Genomic DNA, 21542 nt, shown 5'->3' with positions numbered 1-21542 from the left:
TATGTCTTTAAAATTGACAGGTGGTTTAATTGGTTAGGTGATGTTTTAGGTGGGTATTTTAAAGTATTTAAGAGACAAGTTTTGATTCATCTAGTGTTCTGATGAAATCTATGTTGGGTAGATGAAAGCACTCAACCATCGTTTTGTATCTTAATAAAAGAAGTTCATTGTGACATTTTTGTGGATCGTGGTTTGTTCTGGGAACAGTCTTTGGTTTTGTCTTTTTCAAGTGTCGAGTTCCCTGAACTGTTATGTGTTTGTCAATTTGTATATGACAGTATGTCATACTATGTATTGTTCATTAACACCCATTTTATTCCCCATTACCATACAGTACAAGGCCTGGTGATGTTCTTCACTTAACAGGAAACTCGGGACACACCTCACCCTAAAAGATCTGTGGTGTGTACAGTTAAAGCTAAACACATTAGTAGCAATAAGTACCTAGGGAGGGGTTCTGCTCTCAGGTGTTGTCAAGTAAGTGTGTGTGCATGTGAAGAGATCTACTTCAGTTTGGAGAAAATATATGTCCCAGGACATCATTTGTCTGGGAACTAACTGGCTAAAAGTAACATTTCAAACAATCATCTTGTGAAAATACATTCAAGCAAAACTAATAGTGGATGTGTACATGCCCTCTTCACCACTGTACATCTGTACAGTGATACAGGAGTTGGTATATATACATGGGTGTGGTTGTTGTGGCCACAGCCACTCACATTGGGGTTATTGTTGTGGGTATCCCCCCCTTAGTGTGCTGTTATACTGCACAGTTTATGTTAACAGGTTAAGTAGTTGTTAATCACGCTATGTGTGGTTCTACACCACCCCACACCCTCCAAAGTGGGAGGCTGTGCCACCCACACCAGCACACCTATGTTTACCAACTCCAGGAATACACTACATTGTGGAAGAGGATATATACCCTGACAGTACCATTGTCAATGACATTAAACTGGTGAACTGATTATTACCTGATGTGATGTTTTGGCAATTTGGTCTGGGTGGAATTACATAGGCCAAAATGAGTTCACTGCAAAATGAAGTACATCCATGTGAACAGTATTATCTGTGTATTGCATCAACACCAAAGCCTGTGTGTATGTGTGTGTGTGTGTGTGTGTGTGTGTGTGTGTGTGTGTGTGTGTGTGTGTGTGTGTGTGTGTGTGTCATTCACGGACATTTGGTGTTTGCCACACAATACACTTACAATTGTCCACTGTAGAAGAGCTGCTGACATCAGCCACCATGCACTCACCTGTATACACCCCTCAGACTTATCAGCCATGTGGCACATGCAGTAGCTGTTATACAGACCTGTTACCTGTGTTCAGATGTACCCAGGATATGACACAGTCAATGTGTCACCACAGTGCTACACCCCTTGTAGGACAGGACAGCAGATCAACATCTAGCTGACATATAGACACCTAGAACACAAACAGAATACATTATGGAGACCACAATCTGTCAGTGTTAATAGCAGTTCTAATGCATCATGGCTGGACAGCTACACACCCTGATGTGTAAGCATTAACCATTCCAGCCGAAAGCACATTTAACAGCATTACATTGCTAAACCTTAGGACATTCACCCTGTGCATCAGAACTATATCAGCATGCCCCTGCATCGATGGTATGGATGACAGAGATGTGACACAGGTATCATCATATGCACTGGGTGTTTTGGCAGGTTTGCCAGAGGTCTAGGCTGAGCCATTTGGTTGACATCATGTGTGTGGGTTAGGGGATTCTTTATTAAATGGGCTGTGAATATGTAGAATGTGTAGGTATGGAGCTGCCGTAGCTGTGTTGGTGAAGTGTGTGTGTGTGTATGTATGCGCACATGGCTGCCATGTGGCTGCCCTATACAGGGGTTTGTTGGAAAGATGCAGACTGTACATGGCAGGGTGTACAGTTCAGTGTCTGCAGCCATGGACATGGGAACTGTGCCTGCCAGGGGTTTCACGGGCACTACCAGGCAGAAGCCCAGATATGTTATTCTCCCCTAATGATGACAATTGTCCACTGGATTTGCATTCCTGTTGGGACTGGCCAGAACCACATGTATGTGGCCTGCTGCATTGTGGTGTGGACAGCACCCCCCCTGCAGTGCTGTTGCTGGTACTGCTACTATGGGAATGGCCATTAGTTGTTGCACATCCACATAGACCTCCACCTGTTGGTGTTGCTGACCTATGTCCACGGGGCTGCCACCCTACTCACACCATATGCTCTACCACAGACAACACATGGTCAAGTATTCTCACCATCTCCCCAACTGTCTATCCAGGAGCTCTGCAAAATAACAGTGGACACCTGTAAGATTACAGATATTGGCAAGTACAGCAGAATGACTAGCCCTCTGCAGCCTCAGACTCTGTCTGGTGTAATGTTCCATATGTGCCTGTGCCTCCATGATGGACCAAAACATGCATCTGGTGACAACTGCTATGGCACTACTGCCAGGGGCATGATGGCCAGCAGCCCTCCTATGACCACCCCTGTACATCTGCCTGTGTGGTACCTTGCCGATCATCCGGCTATGGCTGCTGTGTACAGACACACTTGCCATAGTCCCCACACTGTCCTGTCCCATGCCACCACCTGCCAACTGTCCCTCATCTATGGCCACTGGTGATGGGGTATGTATGGGCATTGAGATTGTGTGCAGGGATGGGGTGGATAAAAGTGGGACGTCAACCGATTCAGCTTCAGCCCCTGATAACACTGTCTGTGCCTCATCATGCTTATCATCATTGTCAGAGTCTGTATGGATAATAACATCAGTTTGCCTGCAGGAGGGACTCTGACCCACCTCGCCACTTGTGAGGGGCAAACAAAAAATGTAATTTAAGACCTGTATGTTATGGTTTACCTCTACACACACCCACTCACACACACGCACACACGCACACACACACACACACACACACACACACACACACACACACACACACACAGACACACACACACACATGCACACACTTACATATGAGGTGGCACAAAGATATTACACAGACCTCTCCTTACCCAACAGTCAACATGCATGACATATGGCACTCAACAGTACGCACTGCAGCCATTCTCAATCCTTGTTACCAGCATTATACATCTCTGTGATGCATGAGTTGTGTTAGTAGGTGATGCCCCTTCCCCTGGAACACACTGCACCCATGTACACAGTATTGCTGCGCACCTGTACAGCACACTGGCATGTACTGTCCACAATACCTCACAAGTGTGCACACCATTGCTGAATGTGTATATGTGTGGCAGTTATGTTTGCTCTGTTGCTCACAGCCCCTATGGTCTGACACATGCCTGGGATGATATGAGGACTGATGTCAATAGCTAATCCCTGACCTCTGATTTGCAGATCTCATCATCAGCAGTGCATGTATGAGCAATAAAATCTGATTACACTGACAACCTTTAAAGCTTAATGTGGATATGAGGAGTGTACACACCGTTGTTGACATGCCATCCTCTTCCATGGTATGCGATAGGGCCACAGTACTGCATATGTTAACATTACACACACCTGAAATGTAACATATGACATGTGCAATCCAATGCAGTATCAAACAAATGTGTTAGTCAAGCACATACTGAATAAGATGCATACAATATGTGGGTTGAATAAGTGTGCACACCCTTAAAACAATGATTTGTTGCAGCACCTGTTAAGTGAACTACAGCAGTCACTATTCCTGGAAGGGGTATACTAGCATGGCCCATCTTCACTTGCCATTATTTGGTCACTCCACACTGCAAATGTCCCCCAACTCTGCTGGATTGCAAGGTCAGCTCATGTGAACAGCCCTTGGAGATCATACAGTAGCTTCACTATTGCTGTGGAGTCTGGGTTATGTCTGACACAATTCATGACCATTACTGGGTTCATGTACAGCCATTCTTAGTGAGCTTTGGATGTATGCTTCAGTTCACTGTTGTGTTTCAGGATGACACCTCTCCTCATCCTCAGCCTTATTGCAGATGCTTGACAACTATGGGCCATACATGAGTGTTATTTTGCAGTGTTCCAAATTCCAAATGCCATGTCTGTTGGCCTAGTTCCTGCTAATGAACAGCAAACCTAAAGATGTACACTGGCACCAGCAAGGTAAAAATGGGGATGGTGGCCCTGAGGTGCTGTGATGTGTTGCTTGTGCACCACATGTATCTTTATGAATGCTGTCTGTAGGTTTCAGCCTTGGTCTCATGACACCATTACACACTGCAACACATGCTTTTGGAAGACTTGATGTTATGCATATGCTATCTGTAGAGAGCCCTGGCTGATGTTGCCTGTGGAACAACTCTTCCATTTGATTACCCTAACCCACAGGTCACACTTATGAAGATTTCAGGTGATTGTCAACACATGTGCTGCACAGGCAGTACTTGCTAGACATTCCTGCTAGTCCCTCAGTGTTGCTGCATGTTCGTTGGCAGCCTCCATCACCAGTTTGCAACATGTGTTATCATCTGTTTTAGATGGGAGTCTGTTTATTTTCAACATTAATGTTGTCCCATACTTCATACACACACATGACTGCACTGTTTGCCATGGTATATGCAATGGTGAGGTAAGGCTACTTTTCCCACTCCTGAATGCTACCTTTCACATACGAGATCCATTTCATGGTTTGTAAGATGTGTGCAAGCCATGGCTACCTCTGTTGCAGGTGAGTGGGCAAATGTCATGGACATACCTCTTGGACAGCAGACCATTACTTGATGTGACATTGAGGCCCTGTACTTGATGTAAGGTCTGTGCTCAATGAAGAGTGAATGCTGTCAGTACCTTACAAGCTGCTTCCACAATATGTTATTTGGAGTGTGTGCAAACATATGCTTCCACTGTATGTTAAGGTATGTATTGCCCATATTTGTTGTCCTAACATAGGTTTCCATATTACACATTCATTGCTCATGTTAGGTCACATTACATGTTGTAAAAGGTGTGGAATGCGGTATTGGGATTTCCATTGTTTAGATCACGAACAGTTGCCATTGTAATAGTGGCGTATACAATGTTGTAGCCACTGTATAAGGGTAATGTTTCAGACATGTCCCTATTCTAGGCCATTTGTCCCACCATTATGTTCATCTTTGTTCAAACGTCTTGCACTGACAAGTTGTTAGGTATACTGCATAACTCTTACATACTCTTCAGATATACTACCATGGTTACCAGTGTGATGCAGTGCAGTTAACAGCAACAATAAGTGAACATGTACAGTGTGCATTATGGGTAGGTGTGTTACAGGTGTGCATGGCAAATAGCATGGCCATAACATGGCCGGTGTAGTGGCAAACCTGAATAAAAAACTCCATACTCAACAGCTACAGGCTGCTGCCCCAGTTGTATACCAGAGGGACCTAAATAGTTGTGTGAGAGACGTAATGTCAGTAGCCACACCTGTGGCATTGGTACAGGGTGGGAGCAGCATTTCAGCTCATCAACAGTACAAACACACAATACTAGAGATTATGCACATCTGTTCATTAATACACTGCAGCAACAGACTATCTTATCTGACATATGCATGTTGATACTTTACAGATGAAAATGGATAAGCAACAGTGGTCTACTAATGTGCCCTGGGGTCTTACCTGCATGCTCCTCATCCATTGTGTGGGTGGCATCCACATCCACAATGCTGTCTTCAGCTTGCTAGCTTGGCTGGTGGGCGGATGCCCCAAGGCTGGTGAGGAGCTCCTCAGCATGTGTCAGTGGGGGCAGGATGGCATGATCCCCACCTGTGGCTAGCTGGTCCCTCCTAACTGCAGTGGTACGCTAATGGGTGTGGCAGATCAGATCCATGCAGCAATGCCGCACCTGCTCATAATTGCAGTTGTGCAGGCCAACATAGTTTACCCTGTGGATGAGCTCGTTCTACATTTTAGTCCTCTCCTGCAGATCCTGGGCCCTGCAGCCAAAGAGGATGGCATAATGGACTATGAGGAATTGGATTATAGAATCATTTTCCAGGGGCTGTATGCAGGCAGGCATTTCTGGAACATTGTACCTGGAAGACATAAACGGGAAAAAAGATCAGGGGACCTCATACAATATTCCACATGCACATCAACAGTGGGTATTACTTGCAAATAATACAGACTATACCATAACACTGTAAGCTATCAATGCTTGTACATCTTACATTACACTCCTGGCCCTGACCTGTCCAGTTCTCCCAGAGGTGGACACTTAATTGCATAATCCATTACACACCATTCATTTCTGTGTAGAGGGATGACAGTGGCCATATTCCAGGTGGATGGTGTGTTGGTGGTGGCATGAATGCATTTGACTGTAGTGTGTGATAGGGCTGGGAGCACATGCCTGTGTTAATGTAGGAGGCAGACTGTGATGTCTACATGCCCCATGGAGACTTGCTGTTATTGTCATCAGTTGGCATTATGTCCATGCTCACCACTGTTGTGGTGAGAAGTGTGGGTGATGTGCATATCCCCCTGTACTACTGTTGTGGATGGGGTGTCACTGTTCCCACCTATCCCGTCTGATGCAGGCTGCCTGTATCCATGGCATGTGTTTATGAGTTGTGCTTTACCCCCAGTACAGGTTGACTTGTGTTACTGGCTCTGAGATTGCATACATATGTGTAGACATGGTTGCAACTGAGCTTGGTGGTTTGCATATGTCTGATTTCTAGTCATAGTCAGACTTACAGGAGATCAACTGTGAACCTACATGCTTGCTCATAGGTGCACTTGCTTCCAAGTTGTGGTCTGCATCGATGTGTCCCTGTACAGCCACTATAGCAACCTATTATGTACTTTGTGTCTTGGTGGTGTCCACCAATGGGATTACTCTATAATTGGTGGAGGATGGTGGTACAGGTAAGGTACTGCTGAGTCCATATAGCTACAGTGGATATGAAGTGTACTCACCCCTGTTCCAATGCATGGTACCTGTGCAATTGGAACATGACCCCACAAAAGCACATGTCAACACAATCCCCACCTGTGATGTGTCCTATAGCCTGTTCAGTTCAATAGGGAACATAACCTGTCCTGTGGAAACATAGGTTCATAGGTGTGTACTAGGCTTATGGCCCTGGAGCCTTTACAAGCCTAGCCTATGGGATTACCCTGGCATCATGCCACCTGACCTTAATTCTCAGTGCCTGTCAAGAAAAGACACTGGAGTGATCCCTGTGGTGAATTTTCTATTTCCAATCCACTCATCAAGATTTGTCTTGAAGAGAGCCAGTGAGGTATTCTGCTTGACATGTATGGGAAGTCTATTCCATAGCACGGGCAGTCTCTGGGTTATGAACCTGTCCCTCCAGCATATGGGAAGTAATACTCAGTACAGTAAGCCAGTTGAATGTGCGTGCACACCCTTACACTGGTATGTTGTGTAAACACCTACTGAGATGATTACAGCATCCAGATGTCTTGGTGTGTACTCTAACATCATATTAATGTTCACTTGACAATGGTTGATCACCTTCCATGAAACAGCTTTGTTTCTTTTAAATAGAATTTTACAGGTTATGGGTCAGATTTGAGGTGAGAAACATCTTGACATGACTTCCTGTGGTCTCAATGGCATACAGCACACAGACCTGGCATTCCAACAGGGGTGTGTACACTTTGATATCCAGTGTATATGGGTGTTGATATAGCTGTTAGTGATTACACTTCTCTGATTACTATGTGATAAGCATGCCTACTGTAGTACCCATATCAGTGTCATGGCAATGCAACAGTCAGTAGCAGTACACATTTTATTTTGTTGTATGCAGTGACAGTGTGGGCATTGTCCCTTTACCTTTCCTGCATGGAAGACATCCTTCTTGTGTGTGTGGGAAGTGGTGTTACAGACAGCAGGTAACTATATCCCTTACAACAGGGCTTGTGCACACAGGCCAACTACATGTTTGTATAAGGTTGCAGATGTAGGGACAGTGTGTGAGTATTGCTGTTATATGCATTGAATACTGCTAGCTTTACAGGGTTTGTGTGTACATGCTCGTTTTGCATGGAATGCAGTCTGTCTGCATAGCTCTCAACTGTGGGCCTATCCACATGATGGCCAGAGGATTGGCTGTTATGTTTTGTCTGTTCCCCACACAAGTCTTGTCCCTGACATATCAGTGGCATTCTCTCCGTTGATTGCTATCAGTACATGGCAACATCCATTTGTGTTTCTGACTTCATATTCCTGGGTAAGGGTATATTGCAACCAATCCTGTAACACCAGCAACTTTCGCAGTGTATAACAGCAATATTTCAAATATGGCCCTGTGTTTCAGCCTTTGTCCTCCATCTATATACCAGGCTTTGTCCAGATGTCATGCAGTAAGAGGTTGTTAGGTAATGGTCTATCATTATTTAGCGCTGGCATTCCTGCTATCATTCCAGTGATGTTGTAGACTCCCACACAAGTTGTGGGGTATGGTCCATATACATGATGGCTACAGCTGGACAAAACATGTGTGACTCTGTACAGTCTGGAGGTCTGTGTATGGAGAACACTGTGATATGCCCTTGTAAGACATTTTATGGGGAAGGGGTATTAAATGTTTTTAACCTCGGCTGTTACAACATGTGAGGGATATCAGTAATAAAAAACATTAAGGTATATGGCTGTACATTTTCATATGTTTCACCATGGGAACAGTGTTGGGCTAGACCTTACTGTCTTGCACACAGTTCTGATTGTCAGTGTGATAGAGACATTTTAAGTTAAGCATTGTTATGTAACAGATACATTTACATTGTGACAACTGATACTTTTCCCACTAGAGGGTAGAGTACAGAGTGTAATTGGAGGCTGTTGAACTACATCTGTAATTAAGTGTTGACTGATTTTCATCTTCAAGGCAAGTATATTTTCACTGTTGTACTACTTGAAGGCTTTAGCCTAGACAGCAAAGTATGTTATGTTCTGCAAATTACTGTATCATATGTTTTCTTTGAGAGGTGCATTAATCAGTTAGTATGTATTTCAAACACCTAAATGCTATAAGAAGTGGCATAAACAACTGAAATGGTACAAAAATAAACATTTATATGTATGCAAACTGAGTGTGGTGAAATGTCCTTTGCATTGTGTGTGGGTATATGTTTCATCCAATAATTCTCATTTGTAGGAAAGAATCAGACACTGGCAATTTGAAAAGGTGGCAACTGTAGGAATAATGGCTGTTTGATATGCTGCAAACCCTCTATACATACTCTCTTTATATATATCTATAAAATATCTATAAATATTTATATATTTATATACATATGTGTGTGTGTGTGTGTGTGTGTGTGTGTGTGTGTGTGTGTGTGTGTGTGTGTGTATATATATATATATATATATATATATGTTGTTGTTGTGTCTTTCGGCTTTTCTCGGTTAGGGGTTGCCACAGCGGAACTCCGGTCCGCTAATGATTGGCAGTAGATTTTTACGTGCTGAGTTTCCAGCATATATATATATATATATATATATATATATATATATATATATATATATATATATATATATATATATATATATATATATATATATATATATATATATATATATATATATATATATATATATATATATATATATATATATATACACACACACACACACACACACACACACACACACACACACACACACACACACACACACACACATGGGTCCACTATGTAATCTCGAAATACTGAAATCCCGAAATTCAGTATTTTGAAATTACATAGGCAAAAACCCCAAGCACAACTCACAATTCCAAAAACACACAACAGCAAAATTCAAAATGCCAAAACTACGCTACACATACAGTACACACATAAACACAAAACTCCCTCCACAATCAAATAAATGCATCTACACTGTGCCCCCCCCACACCCACTACTTATATATTCTAACTCAGAGATCACACAAACAGAAAAACAAACAAAACTCACACACACACATTTTACAGTCCCTCACACACAAACATACATCACAGTCACAGCACACACTTGCACACACTAAAGTCCCTAACCAACACATTTACACACACAAATGTACCTAAATTCAACCAATACTTCCACACACCGCACCAGTGAAAGAGGAAATTCAACATCTCCGTGCTTCAGAATTTTGAATTTCGTGCTTCTACCGGTTTCGGAACTTTGAGTTTTTGGCTATGTAATTCTGAAATGCTAAATTTTGAGATTTCAGTATTTCGAAATTACATAGTGGACCCATGTATATATACATATATATATATATATATATATATATATATATATATATATATATATATATGTATATGTGTGTGTGTGTGTGTGTAAATGTATCATGTTTAGTGCTTCCACATTGTACATTTCCTATTGTAGACTGACTGTCTGACTGTTCTGCATAATATGTTAGAGAAATCATCCCCACATCTTAGAGCTGAGATGGCTTTCTCGTTATTTTGTTGCAAAGCAGATCATTTCAGCTGTGGAGGAGGGGATAATGGCAATAATTACAAGAGATCCCTATTTTGAGCCCCTTCACCCCCATTTACAGTGCCTTTGGTCAGATGCTTTGCAGTGAGAGGTTCAGAGTGTGGATCCGATGTCCGAATGAAATATATATATATATATATATATATATATATATATATATATATATATATATATATATATATATACATATACATATATAAATACATTTTCCCTACTGTTGAATGACTGTGCTGCATGCTATGTTTCAGAAAGCATTACATTTGCCTACAGCTCAAATAGCTTAGTGGTAACTTGCTGCACCGATGGCATGCAGAGTCCTGGATTTGACACTTGCAAGGGCTTGTATCTTTTGTTTCTGGGCAGAACAAGAGCTGTTGGATACAGAGTGATTAAAGCACTTTTAAGTAGTTGTAAGTGGGTTTGCGTGCTGGTTAGCAATGCTAATTTCTAGTTAAATATGCTTACAGACAGCCTGAAAGTGCTTAATCTGTATAGGTACTGCTTAGCACCATGCAAAAAGGCTTAAACCCAATTACTACTGCTTAAAAGTGCTTACTCCCACTTACCTCCCTGTGCTAATTTCTTTAAAAGAAAAGAAAACAGGGGTGATAGGAAAGTGGTGAAAAAAGGGCACAAAGAGTGAAAGAAAATAGGAGAAAGTAGCTAGGGATATGCAGGATGGGTGTAGGGAAGGTCAATAGCTGTCCATTTCTTCTACAGCAACAGCTGTGCACATATACTGAATTTGGAGGTAGATTTGGACACTCAAACCCCTGAGAGAGGGGTGAGGACAAAAATAATGTGTTGTGAAGCCAATTCGACCAGATTACATGTCCAGTGGATACGTGTGTGAAATGGACAGCTATGTATGGGGCAAAATTTTTTTTGGGAACAGACTGCCCTTTTTTTGTTTTAAGGTGAGAGTGGGGTGTTGGGAAAGGACTGTAGGTATATTTGGGGAGGTAGGTTGGGTAGGGAGACAGGCAAGGCAGACAAGACAGCATACAGGGGCGGTATATGACACATGTAGGGGGTAAACACCTTGGACGGGGAGGAGTGTTTGGAAATCGGAAGCCCATGAGCACCAAACGGAAACAGTGGGACTGAGGTCCCTACCCATGGGCAGTCACCACTGCACCTTCACGGCCCCAAAGGTAGTTGTGCTTGGGGCTGAGCAGGAGGGGCAGGCTGACCCTCTAAATGCACCACACAGCCCTCAAGCTGGCATAGCAGATCTCCAAACTCCCTTTGGAGTTCGCTACTCACCAATCCCCAGACCTGACGTCGGGTGACAAGATCCTGTCCGCCGCCCACTCCCCGGGGGGGGTCGAGCCCCATCCCCTGAGGCAGTTCCTCCCAAAGGTGGTGCAGGACTAGGAGATGAGGAGGTCCCGGGGTGGGTCCCAAATGTGCTGGGGCCTGGTGACATGGCCAGATGAGGTGGTAAAGGTGGGTCCACTGTGACCGGCCTTCCCAAACATGTTATGGTGTTGCAGCTTTAGAAGATATGTGGGTTAGTAATAGTCAACATGGGAGGGAATGTTTGTTAACACTTCCTGACTATTTTTACACATATTCCCAGATTCCTAGTTAATATTATGTACACACCTCTCAATCTCTTAATGCACACACTCTGGATAAAGCTTGACAAAACGGGAGTACACATAGGGACATATTTTGAATATTGCTCTCATAAACTTGGAGAGTTGCTAGAGTGACAAGATTTGTTTTAATATATATTTTCTGAAGGTTTTAAGGTTTGAAAATCAAATGTCTGTCATTATTTAGTGACTACAATTCTGAGATCATCCCACTGATTTGCCAGGGGGACAGAGGAACAGGCAGAAAATATGAGGCAATTATCTGGATATTCTGCAAAAAAATGTACAGTTGAGAGGTATGATTATACATACATCTTACTACCACTCCCAGGATTTGAACCATGGCTGTGTCTGCAAAAAATATAACAATATAAGTTTCATCAGAGTGTGCTATTTGGATATTGCTGTCTATTCCTTCATTATTTTCTGTCTAAGTCTCTCTTGGTTGTACAATCTGATCTTGTACTTATAACAGTCTTATACAGACATTCCTAGACATTTTTTTATGTAGCACAGTGTGGGTAACAGTGGTTAACACAACATTACTATTCAGAGAATGCAACACTAAATGCCATAAAATACCAGCGTAAACATAACCAGTCCAGGATTTAGAACTTTATTGCCAGGCAGCTACAGTTTTATTTAAATATGACCTATATAGGACTATTGCTGTCATATTGTCTGTTTTTTCAGTACAACCCATACACAGTTTTTATAGTGCCAGGTGACTTTCTACTACTTTATATTTATTTGGTATGACTACTACAAGCAGGATTGTTACTTATCAGCCTCGCGACATAGTCTTTGCAACCTGCTAGCATGGGCTTCCTGATTCACAGCTCACTCAGCTGCAGCTGTAAGGGAAATAGAGAAATATTTAGGCATACCTATCTATCACATATGCAGGCTGGACATTAGTAAACAGTTATTGGCATGACTACTTACACACTGCTGGGACATCACCCCTCTGCCTTGCTTCTTAGACCCACTCATCCAAGAGCTCCCTCTTCCTCTGCTTCAAGTTTGCATAGTGGTGCTGGACCTGCTCACCAGTCCGAGGGATACCAGTGGCACTGGTGAGATCACAGGCGAGACAGTCCCAGACTTCTGCTTTATATTGGGAGCCCTGGTACTGGCCCTGCAGCAGTCTCTCATCATGGTTTTGTACCAGGAGTCTTACCATGACCTTGGACTCTTGTATGCCCCAGCGCTGCGCCCGGAAGCACATGCCCTCACCAACTCCTACCATACTGCCTACAGTGGGAAGCTGCAACCAGTTATGAGCTGTATTCCCACCTGTGGGGTTTAAATATGGCCGATTTCCCACCCTTTGCCATGATTGGACAGTTTTGAATATGCTAAGCTAAGGTAAGCTACAGGCAAACCTGCTTAGCTAAGGTTGGCAGTGCTTAAAGGGGCAGGTACAGCATTACTTACCAATGGGCAAATCTACTTAGCTGGGCTATTCATTGTTTTGTATTCATATGTACACAATGCTTACGCACAGTCATCAAAGCTGTGCAATGCTTAGCACTGCTTATTTTTTATTTTATTGACTACCTGCTGTATGGGATTGATTCATCATTCATTACATATTACAAATTTGTTTACTGTCCCTGACACCCCCCAGTGTGCTTTCATTACATTTATTCATGTATGACTATACTGTAAGGGGCACTTGTGTTTATATGGGGGTTTCACATCTTTCTTAAACTGACACCTCACATCTGGACCTACTACAGTACTCTGGTTAACAAATATATGTTATTTAGTAGCTAATTATTAAAATAAATGTTTATGTACTGGTTTCAGATGCAAAATGCAAATTGGTTACACTGGTGATTGAACCGGGAATGAACCGGGAATGGCTGTTTGCCAAGCACATGTTCTAACCAGTACACTATTGCAGTAGTGCTTATGGTGGATGTCTCTTGCTTATTTAACTTCTTGTGTTGTTTAAGCTGGACTAAGCATAACTAAGCACGAGCACACCCGTGCAGCTACGCTTAAACCTTACTGCATGTTTTAAAAAAAATTATTGGTTGTGTTTTTTTATTTGTACCCTTCAGAATATCCATGCTAATGCTGAACTTGTTATTCTATCAACTTTCTGCTTTGTGGGACGATTGTCCCTTTTGTGGGTTGGGAGGTGTGTGCTATGTGCTTATGCTAAATGTGTTATTCTAACAACGTTTGTCTTGGTAGTGACAATTGTCCCTTATGGCTTTGACCAAATTTGTTATCCTGATGGGTTGGGGGTGTTACGACCATTCTCGCTTGTTTTAAATTGCCAAAAGGCAATTCTGGAGTGCAGGGGGTGTGTATATTGTGAGAGCTTTGCTCTCAGACACATCCCCTGCACTCACACATAGAACCATATCCATTTTACAGCACATCAGTGCTCCTTCATACATATGCATGGCTGTGCTTAACAGGAATGGTCCCTGTCATGCAGGAATAACTTATTCCTGCATGGCTGCTTGCTGAATCTGGGGGAATGTTTTCTAAAAGCATTCAAGTTTTTTTTCTACATCAGGGAGAGGAATAAAGATAAAACAAAAACAGACAGCACTTGTAATTAGAAGCACAGGCTGTACCATACGTCTTAGCATGGATAACCAAATGTCAGTTAAAGCCTGTGAGTGTACCTGTCAGCCTGGGACAATTGTTCCCATTAGAAGGGTTAAACTTCATTATTTGAAGATGTGCAAAGTTGTGTGAGTTTGTTTTAAGTTACTAAGTTATGGGAATGTTCTGGGTTTGTGTTTTTTTTTCTTTGTGGGTTTCATTAAGACAAAACATCTTGAAAGATGTGACATAGGTACAAATGGACATAGCAAGAAACAACTGTATAAAATATCAACCTGCCAAAATTGAAATTAAAAAAAGCTGTTATACGTAAGAGGTGGGAATAATGGTAACACTTTCCATATTATTTTGGAACATGAATGGTCTCACAAGTATATACAAAAAAGAACGAGTAGTGAACTATATTAAGAAATGCAGAGTGCAAATAGCAATGCTATAGGAGACACATTTTGAAAAAAATGAGCATGTGAATTTGTTAAACAAAGGATTTCAGGATAGTTATTCAGTGAAATATCTGGGACAAAAGAAAATGGGAATACTTATATTGATTGCTAGAGGAGCTCCAATAGTGATAGAAGAGGGGAAAATCTAATAATGGTAGATTTGTGGTAGTAAGGGGATACTGGTAAGGGAGGAGGATTATGTTGGCATGTATTTATATTCCACACAAAACTGCTACAATGGAGCTTAAGAAAATTCAGGGAGAAATAATTAGCTTTCAGCTGGGAATATTACTTATAGGTGGTGACTGGAATTTGATTTGCAGCAGTGAGGATGTATCTGTGAGGCCTGGAAGGGGAAATATAACAAAAGAGTCGAGTTTTGAAGAACTTTATGACAATATTGAGTATGGAAGATTTGAGTTCAGAAGCAGGAACTTAAGTTTTATTCCCCAAGGTACAACAACTGGGGTATGGTATACAGAAATCATATTTCAAAGGAACATGTACATTTACTTGAAAGTTTTGATACACATTCAGTAACTGTTTCAGATCACATGCCAGTAATAATTGAGATAAAAATGCAAGGTAATAAAATAAAAATGAGGCACTGGTGCTTCCCCATCTATGTGTTAAACAGACAGAAGTTTATGGAATTGGTAGTAGAAATCATTCAGGAGTTATCAGGGAAGATAGAGCCTCACAGCAAGAGGTTTCCCCGGTTCGATCCCCGGCTGGGGTGCCTTCTGTGCGTTGTCTGCATGTCCTCCCTGTGGTCGTGTGGGTTTCCTTCGGGTACTCCAGTTTCCTCCCACATTCCAAAGACATGCTGTAGGTGGATTGGACACTCTAAATTGGCCCTAGGTGTAAGTGCGTGTGTGCCTTCTGTAGAAGGTTGGGTGCCGGGCTGGCAACTCAACAACGTAAAACTCCACTGCCAATCATGAGCGGACAGGTGATCCACTGTGGCGACTCCTAACTGGGAAAAGCCAAAAGAAGAAGAAGAAGAAGATTAGGGAAGATAGAATCAGAAGATATAGTAATGGAGTGGGATAAAATGAAAGTGTATTTTAAAAATTGGTGGAAATAAAAGAAAAAGAGACTTGGTTAAAAAGTAACAAGAAATATTTAGAGGGACTGACAAACATTAAAGTATTGCAGAATAAGGGGAATCTTACAGAACAAGATGAGGCACAACTGCAGAGTGCTACAGACAAAATAAAAGGCTACCTGGGTAAGGTGCATGTGTTTAGAAAGATTGCTGTCAAGCAACTCTTTTTGGATAATAACTCCAGAGCACAAAAGCTTTTAGCACAAGGACTCAGGCAACAGAAAGTAGTAAGGGTTGTTGCCAAACCTAGGGAGATATGACAAGGAAAACAATCAGATATCCTGTAGAGGTATTAGAAATATTTCAGAAGTTTTATGAAAATCTGTATAAAGAAGAGAAATGTGGAAATCAAGAACAAGTATAAATGGAAATATTTATAGAAGAATTAAACATGCCAAGGTTAGAGGTAGCTGAGGCTCAGTTACTAACAGTTAGGATAGGAAGAGATGAGCTAAAAACAGTGATGTATAACTAATCTACAGGAAAGTTTCTAGGAATAGATGGTATTCCTGTGGTAGGTTAGAAGCTATGAGCAAAGAAAGTGATAAAGATCTGGATGGTTTTGTCTAGCAGTATTTTAAAAAGAGGGGAAGCACCAACATCTTGCAGGAAAGCTGTGATGGCTGTAATACCTAAAGATGGTAAAGATCCATCAGATTCAGCTTGGTAAAGACCCATTTCATTTTTAAACCATAATTATAAAGTGTTCACCCCTAAAATGACTAAAAGAATGGCAAATATGTTACCACAACTGATAGATGTGGATCAATGTGGTTTTGTGGATGGGAAGAAAGCATTTGACAACAATAATAGAAAAATGATGAACCAGAGGGAAGCAGAATGTAAGAAAATATCACTGTTGTTGGTGGGTCTTAATGCAGACAAAGCATTCAACAGACTAAGCTCATATTTTATGAGTATGGCAATGGAAGTAATTGCTTTCCCTGATTCAATAATAAGGATAAGTAGAAGGATAGATGAGAGATAAGAGGTGAAAATTAAAACGTGTATGTGGGGGTCCTCTGATAAGTTCTGTCTGAACAGACAGAATGGGCAAAGGGGTCCTCTTTCCCCTTTGTTATTTGCATTATAGGTATTTAGAATCATTGGCAAAGAAAAAAAGGGACTCAGAAATTTAAGGATATAATTGGTATGGTAATGAAGAAAAGTTGTCTTTATTTGGAGATGATATTATTTGGTTCCTGGTAAAACCAGAAAATAACATTTCACTGTCGTGGAACATTCTGAGACAGTTTCAAGTCTTTTTGGAATGTAAAATTAATGAAGATAAAACAAAGGCTATAGCTGTAGACTATGTACCCACACACACAAATTGGTTCAGCAATACCCATATTTATGGGGACATTGTTAAATGAAATAACTAGCAGTATGGATTAAAAAGGATTTTGTTATAGCAGATAAAGATACATGGGGAGAGACTAAACAGGATGTAATATAAAAATTGAGGAAGGGTAAGTTGTGTTTTATGGATATGGATGGCAGCAAGATACAAGCAGTGAAATGTTTTAGTCCCTTTAGTTTTATACAGAGGTGAGGCATATTTTTATAATCCAGAGGAGAAGTTGTGCATAGCAGTTAATAAAGGGTTGAAGGATTTTATCTGGGAGGGGAAGAGTGCAAGAGTCAAGTAGGGTAGGTTGATCCTTTCAATAGAACAAGGTTTGGGACTACCTGATTTGAATGGATATTTTAGAGCAACACAATTAAAGCTCCTATAGCACAACAAAAAACTATAATTCAAAATGGAAAGAGATGATGTTGAAATGGGATGGGGAACTCAAGAAACAGCGAGAGACTGGGACTTTGGATGCAGAATAACAACAACCATGCAGAATATTATATTCATAAACTAGCGGAACATATTCTAATAACTTAGCCAACATAGGAATAGAGAAAGAAGATTTTGCTGATAGGGATGACTGCAATTAGGAGTATAGGTAATAGGCAAGAGGGGGCTGGAATTTATTGGAGAAAACTGGCAAATGATCCAAAGTATTGAGAGCAAAGAATTAGAATGGGAAGAGGCCAAGAATATGCTTGGACTGCAGGCTAGAGACTGTCTTCCCTATCAGGGATTAATATCAGAGTATAGATGAACAGAAAGGAATAGGGGAATCCAAAGTGAAACACCAGCACATGTGGAGTGTTTAGTGGAACCTGGAATATAAGCTGCTGTTAAAAATTGATAATTAGCAGGGCATACACAATATTGCATGATAACTATTGGAATAAATCAGAGAAGGTAAGAAAAGATTAAAAGGAGATTTTGGATATGCAATTCGCAAAGAAAAAAAATGGGAGGATGTATGGCTCCCAAATCTGAAACACATTATAGAAGATTTAGGATTTTTTTCTTGGAAGTGTTTGCATAGGTATTTTTATACCCCAAGCAGACTCCAAATAAATTTTCCTCAGGTAGATCACAAATGTTGAAGGTGTGATGGGGAGAAAAGAGATAATTGGGAACATATTTTTTGTGAGTGAAATGAGTTGCCAGACTTTAAAAATTCCTCACAGGCTATTCAGTCAGAAATGCCAGGGGAACAAATTGGTGTTACTATGGAGATTATTGTGAGCTGTGAATCAGGATCTGCCTAGACATAGTACAGCCTTGCTGAGTTTAATTATGGTGGCTGCCAAAAAAGCAATTACTAGAAAATGGAAATTAAAGTCTAAATCAACCTTACTAAAACAGTGAATATAGTAACAGAGACAATCAACTAGAAGTGGGATCTTTAGAAAAGGGTTGGTGCAATTTAAATAGAAACAATGGGAATTTTGGGAACATTACATGCCAAATAATGTTTTGGTGTAAGAATGTGGTTTAAGGGAAGGCATGAATTGAATGAGCTGTATATTGTTTGATTGATAATGACTTACAGAAGATGTCGTGTCTAATATTTGCAACTGAGAATATGGCAATATCTTTTTTTCATTTGTATAAATGTATGATTTCCGATGTCATAAGTGAGAAATTCAATAAAGATATATAAAAAAAACAGGAGAGAAAAGTAACATTATTCAGGCCTTTGAAATAATATCCCTTATTCTTGGTCCTAGGTCACCACTGGTTGCACCCAAATTGCCATAAAGGTACCAGTTGCTCCATGGGGTACTTGGTATATCAACTGTAGGTCTTCCACTCCTTCAAATGCCATATAGTGGGTAATGTACAAGGTATTATATGATGTGTGTGTGTGTGTATATGTGTGTGTGTGTGTGTGTGTGTGAGTGTGTGTGTGTGTGTGTGTGTGTGTGTGTGTGTGTTTGTGTGTGTCTGTGTACGTACACCATCCAGACAGTTTCCATGATTCTTACTTCTGTTACAAGTGCAATGTCCACCTGCATTTTATGCAGGTTGACTTTCCACAAAGCCACCTAGTTGGTAAGTGCACATACTGCCAGGAATATATGTTTCCTATTTAAGTAGGCAGCAAGCTATTTATAATGGTGTTACTTAGTGTGGTGCAGATAATGCTGGACATGCCTTTGAACCATGCTGATGTCTCCCCATCAAAAACCTCCAGACCACAGAGGAGACAGACAGCGTACTACATCATACATGCCCAGATACATTACATTGACGCACATGGGGCACTTTTTTCTGGAGCATTTCTGCTGCTTGAATACATTTGTTAAACAATGGAGTAAACACCTGAGACCTATGGTCAGTTATTCCTTGGATGCACCATGCCACATGATATGGACTGGTACTATAGAAGTAAAGGATATTGGAAATATTGTGGTAGTGCCTGTGAGGTCTATTGCAGCAGCAGGTGAGGAGTCAGGCACAAAGTATTTGGCAGAACCAGCTGCAGTGGTACCACATTCAAGACAGAGAAAGTGCAATATATTGCAGCACTGGAAGAGAGACAGTGTCTGGACCAGATATATGGGCCAAGATAAAGATAACACAGAATAACACATCTACATGCATAAAACACTCATGTTATGCCCCATAGTACATTGACTGAACACAATACATCAGACATTATCTTACCAGCACAGGTCAGATGTGTGTGCAGAGCACAGTCATCATCATTTGCATGGGGGGGGGGCACAATTAGAGATGGTAGTGAGGATATTATATGAGTAAAGGTCATGGGAAGTAGAGGTGTTATCCATTCAGGTGCATAGCAGGCTTGTGTGAGTCAGGGATTACATCACCCAGTGGTGGGGAAGAGCATTCATATCATGAGCACTGGCCTGGTGTATCATGGGGGACTGCATTTTCATAGCTGTGTGAGGGATGATGTAGTTCTTCACAGGCATATAGGGGAACTCTGATATGGATCCCCATGTTGGGAGCCAGTAGTTGGACAGTATCTGTGACCCATACAACAGCAACAATGGCAAGTCACTACACTCTGATGGACAACATGGGGTAGGGATAGTATGGAACTGCTAGAACCAGAGTGGTTTGTCTGATGAGGCATCCTGAGGGGTGGCATATGAGTGTCATTGGCCACAGCCATAAGACTGCCCATGCCTGGTGTGCTGGCTGCCATGGCCAGGGGGGCAATGATGCAGTCTCTGAAGCAGCATGTGCCATTTGTGTAAGCCTAGTTTGTGACTGCCTATCCCACACCCAGACTCTTGAAAGTCTATGGCTAGTATAGCCTGCACAATAACATGGATGCTAAGGTCATTAGTAGTTAACATAGCAACCACTGGTACATTTATGAGGCATGAAGTCATTGGTATGTTAGCTACTAATGACTTGAACATCCATGTTTGCTTCAATTCTCTGTATTCAGTCTAACACTGCATTTGCTGAAGGTTATCTCACAGTCTGTGCAGATCTTGCATGTCCTCACATAAGCATGCTTATAATCTCTACCATGTTAAATGAAGCAGCTATCTGTGTCTGGATCACAGATATGCACTTCCACTGACTGATCTCAAATGTGGTTATCAAATCAGGTGAAATACCTGGAGTCATATCAGCAATACCCAACAGCATTCCTCTCCAATATGGTGGGTGCACACACAAAAGTACAAGACAATTATGTAAATACCATATTGGATGCATACATACCTTGTGGTGCAGGCTGTCCCAGCTGCAGCTCTAATGTACCTGGAGATCAGATATGCATAGGTGTTATGCTGGATAACCCTTTCTCACATAAGAGTCATTGTGCAGCTTGCAAAGTACTTGCTATTATGAACCTGGTGCATCCACTACAAATGTTCAAGCAGTCCTCACCAGGCCAGATCTGACATCCAAACTACTGCCAAGCATGAGGGTTCACTCACATGACCTGGACAGAATTACCAGGATCTTCCCCGCTTCAGTTTTGGTGGTTCTTCTCTTGTGG

The sequence above is a fragment of the Protopterus annectens genome, chromosome 2.part0 (assembly GCF_019279795.1).
Source record: "Protopterus annectens isolate FY-2018-M chromosome 2.part0, PAN1.0, whole genome shotgun sequence".
NCBI lineage: Eukaryota > Metazoa > Chordata > Ceratodontiformes > Protopteridae > Protopterus > Protopterus annectens.
Note: the sequence above shows the minus strand (reverse complement) of the source record.